This window comes from Phascolarctos cinereus, unplaced genomic scaffold, assembly GCF_003287225.1.
Source record: "Phascolarctos cinereus isolate Bilbo 61053 unplaced genomic scaffold, phaCin_HiC Scaffold_3;HRSCAF=262, whole genome shotgun sequence".
Lineage (NCBI taxonomy): Eukaryota > Metazoa > Chordata > Mammalia > Diprotodontia > Phascolarctidae > Phascolarctos > Phascolarctos cinereus.
This window is the reverse complement of record NW_027555736.1, coordinates 77,836,067-77,848,603: the sequence shown is the minus strand read 5'-3', so window position 1 is coordinate 77,848,603 and position 12,537 is coordinate 77,836,067.

Below are 12,537 nucleotides of genomic sequence, written 5' to 3'. Positions count from 1 at the left end.
GTTTTGAAGTCCTCCTGCTCATCATTTCTTATAGCACAATAGTATTCCATTACATTCATATATGACAACTAGTTCAGCCATTCTGTAACTGATGGGCATCCCCTCAATTTCCAATTCTTTGCGACCACAAGAAAAGTTACTATAAATATTTTTGTACACATGGGTCCTTTTCACATTTTTATGATCTCTTTGAGATACAGACTTAGAAGTGATATTACTGGGTCAAAGGTATGCACAATTGTATAGACCTTTAGGCATAGTTCCAAATTGCTCTCCAAAATGACTGGATCACTTCACATTTCCACTAACAATGTGTTATTGCTCCAATTTTCCCACATATTCTCCAACATTTATCATTGTCCTGTTTTGTCATGTTAGCCAATGTGATAGGGATGATGTGGTACCTTAGAATTGCTTTGATTTGTATTTTTCTCATCAATAGTGATTTAGAACATTTTTTCATAGAACTATAAATAGCTTCAGTTTCTTCCTCTGAAAGTTGTCTGTTCATATCCTTTGACCATTTATCAATTGGAGAATGACTTGTATTCTTATAAATTTGATTCAGTTCTCCCTATATTTTAGATATGAGGCCTTTATCAGAGACATTGGTGACAAAAATTTTTTCCCAGTTTTCTGCTTCCCTCCTAAATCTTAGAAGGGACCACAGCATTCCTCTATTTCAACTTGGACTATTTCATTATCATTTAACATTAGAAAACTTCCTCTACTCTCAGCAATCTTAGAAAAAACATGGGCTGGCACATAATGATGGTATGAAATTAATAGTTCTTATTGTCCCATGATCAGATGAATATGTCACCCTAGAAAAAATTCAATAAGTGATATGGAAAACTTCGGGTTAGGAATCAATTGATTGGGTCAATCAAATATTAATTAAGTACTTCATAGAATCACAAAATTTGAGTTGAAAGGGACTTCAATACCTGTGTAGTCTAATCGACACTACAGGAATTCCCACTATAACACACTGAACAATTGGTGGTCCAGTCTCCTATATCTAAGTATACTGTGCTAGGTGTTAGTGGTACAAAATCAAAATGGAAATAATCCTTCTGCTCAAGGGGCTTCTATTCTATTGAGTAGACAACCTGCCCATTCTTAGGTTTAGTGTATATTTTATGAGTACAAGACAATATGAACTTCCATAAATATAGGATGCCAATGTAGTGCAATGAGGAGAGCAAAAAGAGGATCTGGGTTCACATCCTTATACTGCCACTTCTCTGTGTGAACTTGGTCAAGTCACAACCTCTCTGAACCTCATTTTCCTTATTCATAAAATGAGGGGATGGGAGTAGATGGTCCAACTGAGATCTCTTCCAGTTCTAGATTTCTGATCCTGTAAGTATATATAAAGAAAGTGCAGAGTGGCTTTCGGGGGAAGTCACCACTTGTATGGGGATCTGGAAAGGAAAAGATTATATGGTGAGCAGTCTTCCAATATTCTACATGACCATTTTTGCTAAGTCTACTACATTTATCTTTTCCTGGTTTTAGAATGACAGAATTTTGAGCTGGAAGAGATTTTTACTAATCATCCAGTCCAATCTTTTCATTTTATAGATGAGAAAAAAGTGAGGTCCAGAAAAGTGATGTTACCTGCCCCAGGCCACATAATTTACTAATTTCGAGATCCAGGTATCCTGACTTTAATTCAGTGCTTTTTTCCACTAAATCCTTCTTTCTTATTTTATTTAGCTAAATATACATATCCCATGTTTCTTAATGTGTAGTAAAATAGGTGGAAAATGCATTTGTGACACTTTTCACATCTATGTATCTTTTCTTGTTTAATGTGACCATTGCCACTATTTTTCTATGTTTGGTTTGGCAGATATCATGCATGATATTTGGGCATACATCTACTAGATGTCCACTAAGACTGGTTATTACAGTTTTCTGTTTGTTATAGAGGTGTGGGCTGGGAATCACAAACACTTATCTTCCAAAGTTCAGATCTGGCCTCAGACACTTGCTAGCCATGTGAGCCTAGACAAGTCAATTCAGTCTCTTTGCCTCACTTCTTTAAATTAAAATAAGCTGGAGAAGTTAATGGCAAATCACTCCAGTGTCTCTGCGAAGAAAACCTCAAATAGAGTCATGAAGAGTCATGACTGAACAACAACATAAGATTTCCTTATCTGGAGCAAAGTGAGGGTGTTTTTAAATGCAGTGTGTTCTTTCAACACTATTATCTTAAACTGGTTAAATATTTCCCACTCTCCTACCTCTCTTGTTGGCACCAATAGTAATTTGGGAAATTATAAGGAATTTATGAAGATAGCAGGTGTCAAATCTAGTTTAGAATCTAGTGTGGGATTGGTGCTAACACTGTTTCCTTTTTCTTCATTCTGCTCTTTGTCCCTTGGCTGTGAGATCATTTTCTGGTCTGTTTTTCCCAGGCTTTACACCGGGAGAGGCCACATGTTAATCATAAAGGATTGAGTCTGTTCTATTGGTTCAAATATGGGGTGTGGTAAAAAGTTCAGCAATCTAGAAATTGAATCTCAATTGGAGCAGAGGAATAGAAGCTGAAGAGAGAATTGAGCTTCATATCTAAGCAAACAGTAACCCAGTTGAGGTTCCCAGACAGCATCAGTTCAGGAGGGCTCACTGAACCAGGGTTCTGCACCAGCCACCAGGTGAGGTGGTCTATTCATACACATAGTGTATGCTTCAATTTATTTCACTGAGAACGGTCCATGGTTGTCGCCCAATTCTAGGTGCTAGAGTGGAATGTCATGAAGTTTAAAATCAGGAGAACCTGCCATTAACTTCTGAGTGATGACTCTGCCATTTGTTAACTGTGTGATGTTGGACAAATTAATGAACTTCTCTGGGGCTCAGTTAAAAGCAGGTGATTGTAATTTATAGGTATTAAGTATGATTCCTGCCAGATCTAAATCTAAAACACCTTATATTTCTGTGGTCTAATAATAACACATCTCTATGGCAACAAAGTATTTCCTCATGACAAACCTGTAAGATAGCTGGTGCAAATGTTTTTTTCTCCACTTTACAGATGTAGAAAGTGAGGTCTAGAAAGGAGTAATGAATATCAGCACCATAACTTAAACCTATGTGTTATGACTCCAAATTTGAAAGTTTCCACAACACTCCAATGACCTAGGGAGTTCAGGGCTCCTCTGTGAGTCCTCCCTCATCAAGTTCCACCTGCCTTATGTTCCATATACACTCCTTTTTCCATGTTCTCCCTTCTTCCAGATTCAGATGAGATGTTGAATCATTTAAATGATGCAAAAGTATTGCTCTTTCCAACAAGCACTGAAAAATGACTTCCCCTTCATCTTGAAAACGCAGGAGAATATCTTTCTCTAAAATTATTTTGTAGCACTTGTTTGTACTCATTCTGTTCAGTTCCCCTAGTGCATCATCAGCTCCTTGATGGCACCAAGGAAGGGACTTTAGAAATCAATCAACTAGCCCATACCCCTCATCTTATAGATGATGTTTGGGGAAACAGAGCTCTAGTCAGATGACATGACTTTAGCAAAGAGTTCAGAACTCACTCTGCATCAGTACTTGCAAAATTTCCCGGGTTGACTGAAATCAGCAGTTTCATCATTTCTTAAGACACAAGAGTATTCTGTTACATTAATATACCATAATTTGTTCATCCATTCCTCAATTGCTAGGTATCCCCTTAATTTCCTATTCTTTGCTAGCACAAAATGAGATGCTGTAAATTCTTTTATACATATGCTTCTTTCCATTTGGTCTTTGATGTTTTCAGGGCAAAGTTCCAAATTGAGAAGTCCCTGAGTTCTGCTGTCCTAAAAACGCTCTTGCTCCCTCCTATACCTGTACCACACTCACTTATTATGGGCCCATTCGTCCTGTCCTACAGTCGTAGCTCCGGATCATGTCTGGTCAGCACTCTAGACGTAGCATCTGGAAACAGTAGGGTGAAGGTCATCCTTCAATCTTCCCCTCCTCAGCCATCTGAACCTCATGCTGGGTTAGATGAGCTGAAAGTTCTTTGAGGCCTACCCTGCTTCCTTGAGGTACCTCCATGGAAATTCTAGAACAAGAGGGTCAAAGAGAAGAAGAAAAAAATAATCCTCTGTTCACCACCTAAAAAAGATCCCATGAGGAAAACTCACAAGAATGTCATAGTCAAGTTTCAAAACTCCCAGGTAAAAGAGGAAATATTGTGAGTAACAAGAAAAAAAAATTTTAGAAACTGTGGAGATACAGTCAGGATTTCACAAGATGTAGCAGCTTCTACATTAAAAGATCATGGATTTTGGAATATTATATTTTAAAGAGCATAAGAGCTGGGATTGTGACCAAGAATAAATTGCCCAGCAAAGTTGAGCATGATACTGAACAACAAAAAAAAAATGAACATTTGACTAACTGATAGAATTTAAGGTATTTGTGACAAAAAAGACTAGAACTCAATGGAAACATTAATATAAAAGATTAAGAAGAAATATAAGGAAAACATTAAAGACTATTAGGTACTTATTGAGGTCAAACTGTTTACATCTTACATATGAAAATGTTATTAGCATTCTTAAAAATGTATCATCACTAGGATAGTTTGAAAGAAAGGTTGGGGCTGAGCTGTGTATGATGGGGTGATCCATTGAGTTAATAAATGAAACTAGAAGTTGGTTTTATGAAAAAATCAATAAAATAGATGAACTGTTGGTTAATTTGATTTTAAAAAAAGAAGAAAACCAAATCACTCGTATTAAAAATGAAAAGGGTAAATATACCACTAAATGAAGATGATACTAAAGTAATGAGGAATTATTTTATCCAATTGTATGCCAATAAATTTAACAAATTAAGTGAAATGGAATAATATTTACAAAAAACATAAATAAATTGCCTATATTTGCAGAAGAGGTAATAGATTGTCTAAATAGACCCATTTAAAAAAAAAATTGAACAGCCCACAAAAGAGCTTCCTAAGGAAAAAAGCACCAAGACCAAATGGATTTACAAGTGAATTTTATTAATATTTAAAGATCAACTAATTCCAATATTGGGTAAATTATTTGAAATTATAGGCAAAGAAGGGGTCCTACCAAACTTTTTTTAAAAAACAAATATGATACTTATATTTCAACCAGAAAGAGCAAAAACAGAAAAAAAAATTATGAACTATTTCCCTAATGAATATATATATATAAATATATATACATATATATACATATATATATATATGTATATGTATATATATATAATGACCAAGTGGGATTTAAGAAAAAGAAATAGAAGGAATCAGAATAAGGAATGAGGTAATAAAACTATCTCTTTTTGTAGATGATATGATGATAAACTTCAAAAATCCCAAAGACTCAATTAAAAAAGTAGTTGAAACAATGAACTATTTTAGCACAAACAAAACAAAACCGAACCCCAACAATTTTAGCAGAGTAGCAGGATATAAAGTAAATCAACACAAATCATCAACATTTCTATATATCACAAACAAAACCCTACTTGAAGAGATAATAAGAGATACCCCATTTAAAATAATTCTAGACAGTCCAAAGTACCTGGAAGTACACCTGCCAAAACAAATCCAGGAACTACATAAACAAAAGTATAGAAAACTTTTTATATTTTTAAACAGGTAAAACCAGTTTTAAATAATTGGAGAAATATTATTTGTGAGTGGGCAGGACCAATATAATAAAAATGACAGTTTTACATAAACTAATTTGTGCATTTAAGGTCATCCCAATTAATTACCAAAAAAAAAATTACTGAATTAGAAAAAATAAAATTCATTTGGAAGAGCAAAAAGTCAAGAATATCAAAGAACTAATTAAAAAAATGCAAAGTAAGGTTGTTTAGCAGTACCAAACCTTAAGCTCTATTCTAAAACAGTAATTATCAAAATTATCTGGTAGTGACTAGGAAATAGAAAGATAGATCTGTGGAACAGAGAAGGCATACAATTCACCAAGCCTATCTAGGTGCTGAAAAGGGTCACTCTCCTTCCTTCCTCAATGAGTTGGCATCTCCAGTTGTCCTGATCCATATCTTGACACTGGACCTAGATGGCTCAGGAGGAGAAAGAGGCTGGTGACATCGCACAGCCTTCTTTCACTTAAATCCAATTAACTTGCAAGTCATGGCATCACCTTCCTGATGTCATGGTCCTCTTTGATAACAAAGAATAAAGACAGCAACAACCTGGCTGTCAATTTTTCTCCTTCCCAACTACTGCCCTTTTACTTAGGACTTCATCATACATAATGACTGTTCCTTAAACACCTTAACTAACCATCAGTTTTCCAAAATCTCCTTATCTGACCATAATCTATTATCTTTCCATGTTTTCCTCTGTCTTCCCTTTCCAAACCCTACTATTAGCCTACACTATCACCTTCAATCCCTCAACCATTTCCTTTCTTTCCTAGGCCATCACCACTGTATTCACTTCACTCTTTTCTTTTTCTCCCTGTTGACCTCTTGGTAAAGCAGTTCAACTCTGTACTGTACCCTCCAGTCCCTAGCCCCTTTATTTTGTTATTGTCTTTTGCCTTTTTTTGTAGCCCCAGCACTTAGACCACAGTGCCTGACACATAATAGGTACTTAGTAAATGTTTGATTGATTTACCTTGCCAAGCATCTGCCTTGAATCATTCTCACCCTATCACCTTTGCTCCTACACATGGTGCTGCTGAATGAAGGTGGAGAAAATTGCATGACCATTCCGATCAGCTCCACTGCAAATTCATGTTACACAACCTCAACTGGGTCCTCACTGTTGCTAGGCAATCCTACTGTACCTCCTTTATCTTATCGCTACCCCACTCCCCACAGCAATTCTTGCAAACTTTTTCATCTCTCCTTCAATTTCTCATGGCTCCCCTTCCCTCCAGTTTTCAGCTGAGAACCTGGCCTCCTATTTTTAGAGAAAAAATTGAGAACATTCACCATGATCTACCTCCTCTCTTCTTCCTCATCTCAATCAATAAACATTTGTTAAGTGCCTACTATGTGCCAGGAAGCACTGGAGATACAAAAAAAGGCAAAAGTTTCTTTCAAGGAGTTCATAATCTAATAGGTGAGTCAACATGCAAATAAATATACGAACAAGTGATCTACAAGATAAGTAGGAAACAACAGAAAGAAGGCACTAGAATTAAGAGGGAGTCTGAAAGGCTTTCTGTAAAAGATGAGATTTTGCTGGGGATTTAGAGGAAGGCAGGGAAGTCAGTATTGTTATCACTCATATTCCTTCTGCCACTATCTCTTTCATCCCTGTGTCATGGGAAGGAGTGATCTCACTCCTTTCCAAGGCTAACCCCTCTCTATCTGCACAAGTGATCTTATTCCATCCCATCTCTTTGAAGAGATTTCCATCTCTGTCATCCCCAATCTCTCCCACTCTACTGGCTCCTTCCCTACCACCTACAAAAATGCCTATGTCTCTCTCAACCTCAAATCAAACACTTGATTATTCCATCACCACTAATGATCATTCTATGTCTCTCCCACACGTTGTGACTAAACTCCTGGAAAAGTCTGTCTTCAATAGATGCCTGCACTTCCTGTCCTCTCACTTTCTTCTCAACCCTTATAATCTGGCTTCCAAACTCATCATTCCACCAAAATTGCTCTTTCCAAAGTTACCAGCGATCTCAGTTGCCAAATCCAATGGCCTTTTTTCAATCTTAATTCTCAACTTCTTTTCAACGTTTGATACTGTTAATCGCTCTCTTCTCCTTGATACTCTCTTCTCTCTGGGTTTTCAAGACACCATTCCTGATTCTCCTACTCATCTGTGTGCTCCTCAGTCTCCTTCAAAGGATCCTCATCCAGAAAATGCCCTTTTACTGTAAGTGTCCCAGAGAGTTCTATCAGAGCTGCTTCTCCATCTATACCACTTCACTTGGTGATCTCGTCAGCTTCCATGGGTTTAATTACTATCTCTATGCTGATGATTCTCAAATCTACCTATTCTACCCAAATCTCTTTGCTGACCTCTAGTCTTCCATCTCCTGTTTATTTTCAGATGTTTTAAACTCAACCCGTCCAAAATTGAACTCGTTATCTTTTTCGCCTAAACCCTCTACCTCCTCCTAACTTCACTATTATCATAGAGGGCAACATCATTTTCCTAGGCTCTCTACCTAGGTGCCATCCTGGACTGCCCACTATCTTTCACTCCCCATATCCAATCTTTTTCCAAGGCCTATTTCACCTTTACAATGTCTCTTGAATAGCCCCCATTCTGAGACATTGCCACCATTCTAGTACAGGCCTTCTCCACTTCATTCATGGAGTGTTGAAATAACCTGCTAGTTGATCTACCTGTATCAATTATCTCCCTGTTCCAATCTATCTTCCATTTATCCACCTAAGTCATTTCCCTAATGTGCAGGTCTGATTATGTCACCTTACTAAACTTCAGTGTCTTCCTATCCTCTCTAGGATCAAGTGCACAGTCCTCTGTTTGGGATTCAAAGCCCTCTATAACCTAATCCCCTCCTTTCTTTCCTGTCTTCTTGCACCTAATTCCTCACCATGTCCTCTCATATAGGGACCCTGGTCTCTTGACTGTTTCACTAACAAAGATACTCCATCTCTTCTCTCTGGACCTTTTCCCTGGCTGTTCTCCAGACCTGGAATGCTCTCCCTGCTCATCACTACCTGTTGGCTTCCTTTAAGCCCCAACTAAGATCCCCCCTTTTACAGGAAGCTTTTCCTAACCCCTTTTAATTCTGGTGCCTTCCCTCTTGTGATTATCTCCTATTTATTCTGTATATGGCATGTTTGCTCACACTTGTCTCCCCATTAGACTGTAAGCTCCTTGAATGCAGGGATTGTCTTTTGCCGCTTTTAGTATCCCCAGCACTTAGCAGTGTTTCTTACATGGTATATACTTAATAAACGTTAATTGACTGACATAGCCTACACAGCCATATTTACAAAGAGAAAGGAAAAACACACACAAGATACAAATGATCTAGCAAAAGGACTCCTGAGGTTATATTGTTAGAGTTCTTACCCAATTAGGATGTGAACTATAAACTTGATCATCCCCTTAGAAATCAGAGCTTTCCTAGTAGTAAGGTGGTGCTGTGGAGAGAACACTGGGCCTGGAGTTGAGAAGACCTGAGACCCTTACTAGCTGTGTGACTCGGGGCAAGTCACTTAACCTCACTTTCCCCAACTGTAAAATGGGGATAACATCATACATCTCTCGAAGCAGTTGTGAGAATCCAAGGAGATGATATTTGTACAATACTTGGTACAGTGTCTACTACCTAATAGGCCCTGTATAAATGTTTATTCTGTGTGCCTCAATAACCTTTTCCCCCACTGAGCCTTTAAGGTAATCATTTCTTGGGTTCATTGAAGTACGAGGGATTGCAACAACAAACTTTACTGCTCTCTGTTTTGCAATTATTGTTTGTTAATGTTTAATTCAAAATTCCTTGTCTTTTCTCTAGTCTTACCATGCCAAGTCCCAGTCTGGGTAGAGATTATTCCCACCATTTACTTCCTTTGCCCTTACTCCTGGGCTAATGAATGAAGCTAGAGAAAATCATGAAAATGTGCCTATTGGGTCCACTACATACTTTTTATATCATCTCAATTGGGCAGAGCAATCCTTTTATGCCTCCATAATTAACTATCTTACTACCATGGTTATTCCAAACCTTTTTGTCCCCCCTCAAGTTTCTCAGGGCTCTCCTTTCTTGGACACCTCACAGCCGACAGTGTCACCTCATATTTCCCTGAGAGAACTGAAATCATTTGCCCATAGTTCCCTCTTGTACCTCCTCCCTTCTCCTTTCCTCATTTTTCCTTCCCCCCTCACTCCCTCCTTCCTTTTCCCCTTCCTTCCTTCCCTCCTTCCCTCCTTCCTCCCTTCCTCCCTTCCTCCCCTCCTTCCTTCCCTCCTTCCTTCCTTCCTTCCTTCCTTCCTTCCTTCCTTCCTTCCCTCCTTCCTTCCTTCCTTCCTTCCTTCCTTCCCTCCTTCCCTCCTTCCCTCCTTCCTTCCTTCCTTCCCTCCTTCCTTCCTTCCTTCCCTCCTTCCTTCCTTCCTTCCTTCCTTCCTTCCTTCCTTCCTTCCTTCCTTCCTTCCTTCCTTCCTTCCTTCCTTCCTTCCCTCCTTCCTTCCTTCCTTCCTTCCTTCCTTCCTTCCCTCCTTCCTTCCTTCCTTCCCTCCTTCCCTCCTTCCCTCCCTCCTTCCCTCCTTCCCTCCCTCCTTCCCTCCTTCCTTCCCTCCCTCCTTCCTTCCCTCCCTCCTTCCTTCCCTCCCTCCTTCCTTCCCCCCCTCCTTCCTTCCCTCCCTCCTCTTCCTTCCTCCTTCCTTCCTTCCTTCCTTCCTTCCTTCCTTCCTCCTTCCTTCCTTCCTCCTTCCTTCCTTCCTTCCTTCCTTCCTTCCTTCCTTCCTTCCTTCCTTCCTTCCTTCCTTCCTTCCTTCCTTCCTTCCTTCCTTCCTTCTTCCCTTTCTTCCTTTCTTTCTTCCTCCCATAACAAGGGACTGGCCATTGAAGCTGTAGTCCTGGGAGAACGTGGATGTTGAGTGGCACTCAGAATACACATAAAAGACTCCCTTGGAGGCCACTTGGGTCTCTTTCCCTTTTAGTGGCTAGTGAGGATGATGAACTGCTGTGCTCCTCCCTGTGAGGGAAAAGCCTCAGCACCATCTCTCAGTCAGAGTTTATAAGGTCTTCTATGTGAGACCTTGCCTGGGGTAAATATTGGGCCCTTACATTGGCAGGAACCCATTGAGGAAATTCTTCTCTGGGCACTTTTTTGTTGTGTTTTTAAAATTGAGAACCTCTAGTAAATAACTGGCATTTGTTTTTCTCTCATTTTATTTATTTCAATTTTTCCTTAAATGCATGTAAAAACAATTTTAAGTAGTCAGTTTAAAAATTTTAAGTTCCAGATTCTGTATGTTTGCATGTATATATGTAAGCATGTATATTATGTGTGCAGTCATGCAAAGCATATTTCCACATTAGCCAAGATGCAAAAGAAAACACAGTCCCATAGGGAAAAAAAACAATAAAAAAGAAAAAGGAAAGTAAAAAAATCAAAGCTTTGCCCTTCTTTGAGACTCCATCAGTTCTTTCTGTGGAGGTGGAGAGTATTTTTCATCAGGAGTCCTTTCTAATTTTCTTGGATCATTGTATTGCTGAGAATGACTAAGTCAGTCTCAGTTGATCATTGTTTAATGTTACTGTTACTGTGTACAAGTTCTTCTGGTTCTGCTCACCTCTCTTTGCATTAGTTCACATATTTCTTCCAGGTTTTTCTGAAAATATCATGTTCATCAATTCTTATATCACATAGTAATCCATCATAATCATATCCCCAACTGTTCAACCATTCCAATTGATGAGCATTTGCTCAATTCCAGTTCTTTGCCACCACTAAAAGAGCTACTATAAATATTTTTGTATGTATGGGTCCTTTTCCCATTTGTATAATCTCTTTCAGATACAGAACTAGAAGTGGTATTGCTGAGTCAAAGGGTATGCACAGTTTTACAGCCTTTTGGACATGGTTCCAAATTGCTCTCCAGAATGGTTGCATCAGTTCACAACAATTCACTGTTAGCAACAGTGCAGTAGTGTTCCAATTTTCCTATATTCCCTCCAACATTTGCCATCTCCCTTTTCTGTCAAAGTAGTCAATCTGATACAAATGAGGTGGTACCTCAGAGTTGTTTTAATTTGTATTTCTCTAATCAATAGTAATTTAGAATATTTTCTATATGAATATAGTTAGCTTTGATTTCTTCATGTGGGAACTGCCTGTCTATATCATTTGACCATTTATCAATTGGGGAATGATTCATATTCTTAGATATTTCACTCAGTTCTCCATATATTTGAGAAATGAGGCCTTTATCAGAGAAATTTGCTCACCTCCCCTAGTTTCCTGCTTTCCTTCTAGTCTTGGTTGCATTCTTCTTGTGTGTGTGTGTGTGTGTGTGTGTGTGTGTGTGTGTGTGCACAAAAAATTTTTAATATAATGCAATAAAACTACCCACTTTACATTCCATAATAGTCTTTAACTCTTCTGTGGTCATAAATTCTTCCCTTAATCATAAATCTAACAGGTAAAGTATTCCATGCTCTCTTAATTTGCTTATGAGATCACCCTGTATGTCTAAATCATGTAGCCATTTTGACTTTATCTTGGTATATAATGAGATGTTCTTCTATACTTATGTTCTGCTAAACTGCTTGCAAGATTTCCCAGGAATTTTTATGAAATTGTGAGTTCTTGTCCCAAAAGTTTGGATCTTGGGGTTTGTTAAACACTAGATTACTATGGTCATTTACTTCTGTGTATTATATAGCTAACCTATTTCACTGATCCAGCACTTTGTTTCTTAGCCAATACCAGATTGTTTTGATGATTATCACTTTGTAATACAGGTGAGATCTAGTACTGCTAGGCTACCCTCCTTCACATTTTTTTTTCATTGATTCTGTTGATATTCTTGATCTTTTGTTCTACAAAATCAATTTTGTTATATTTTCTACCTCTATA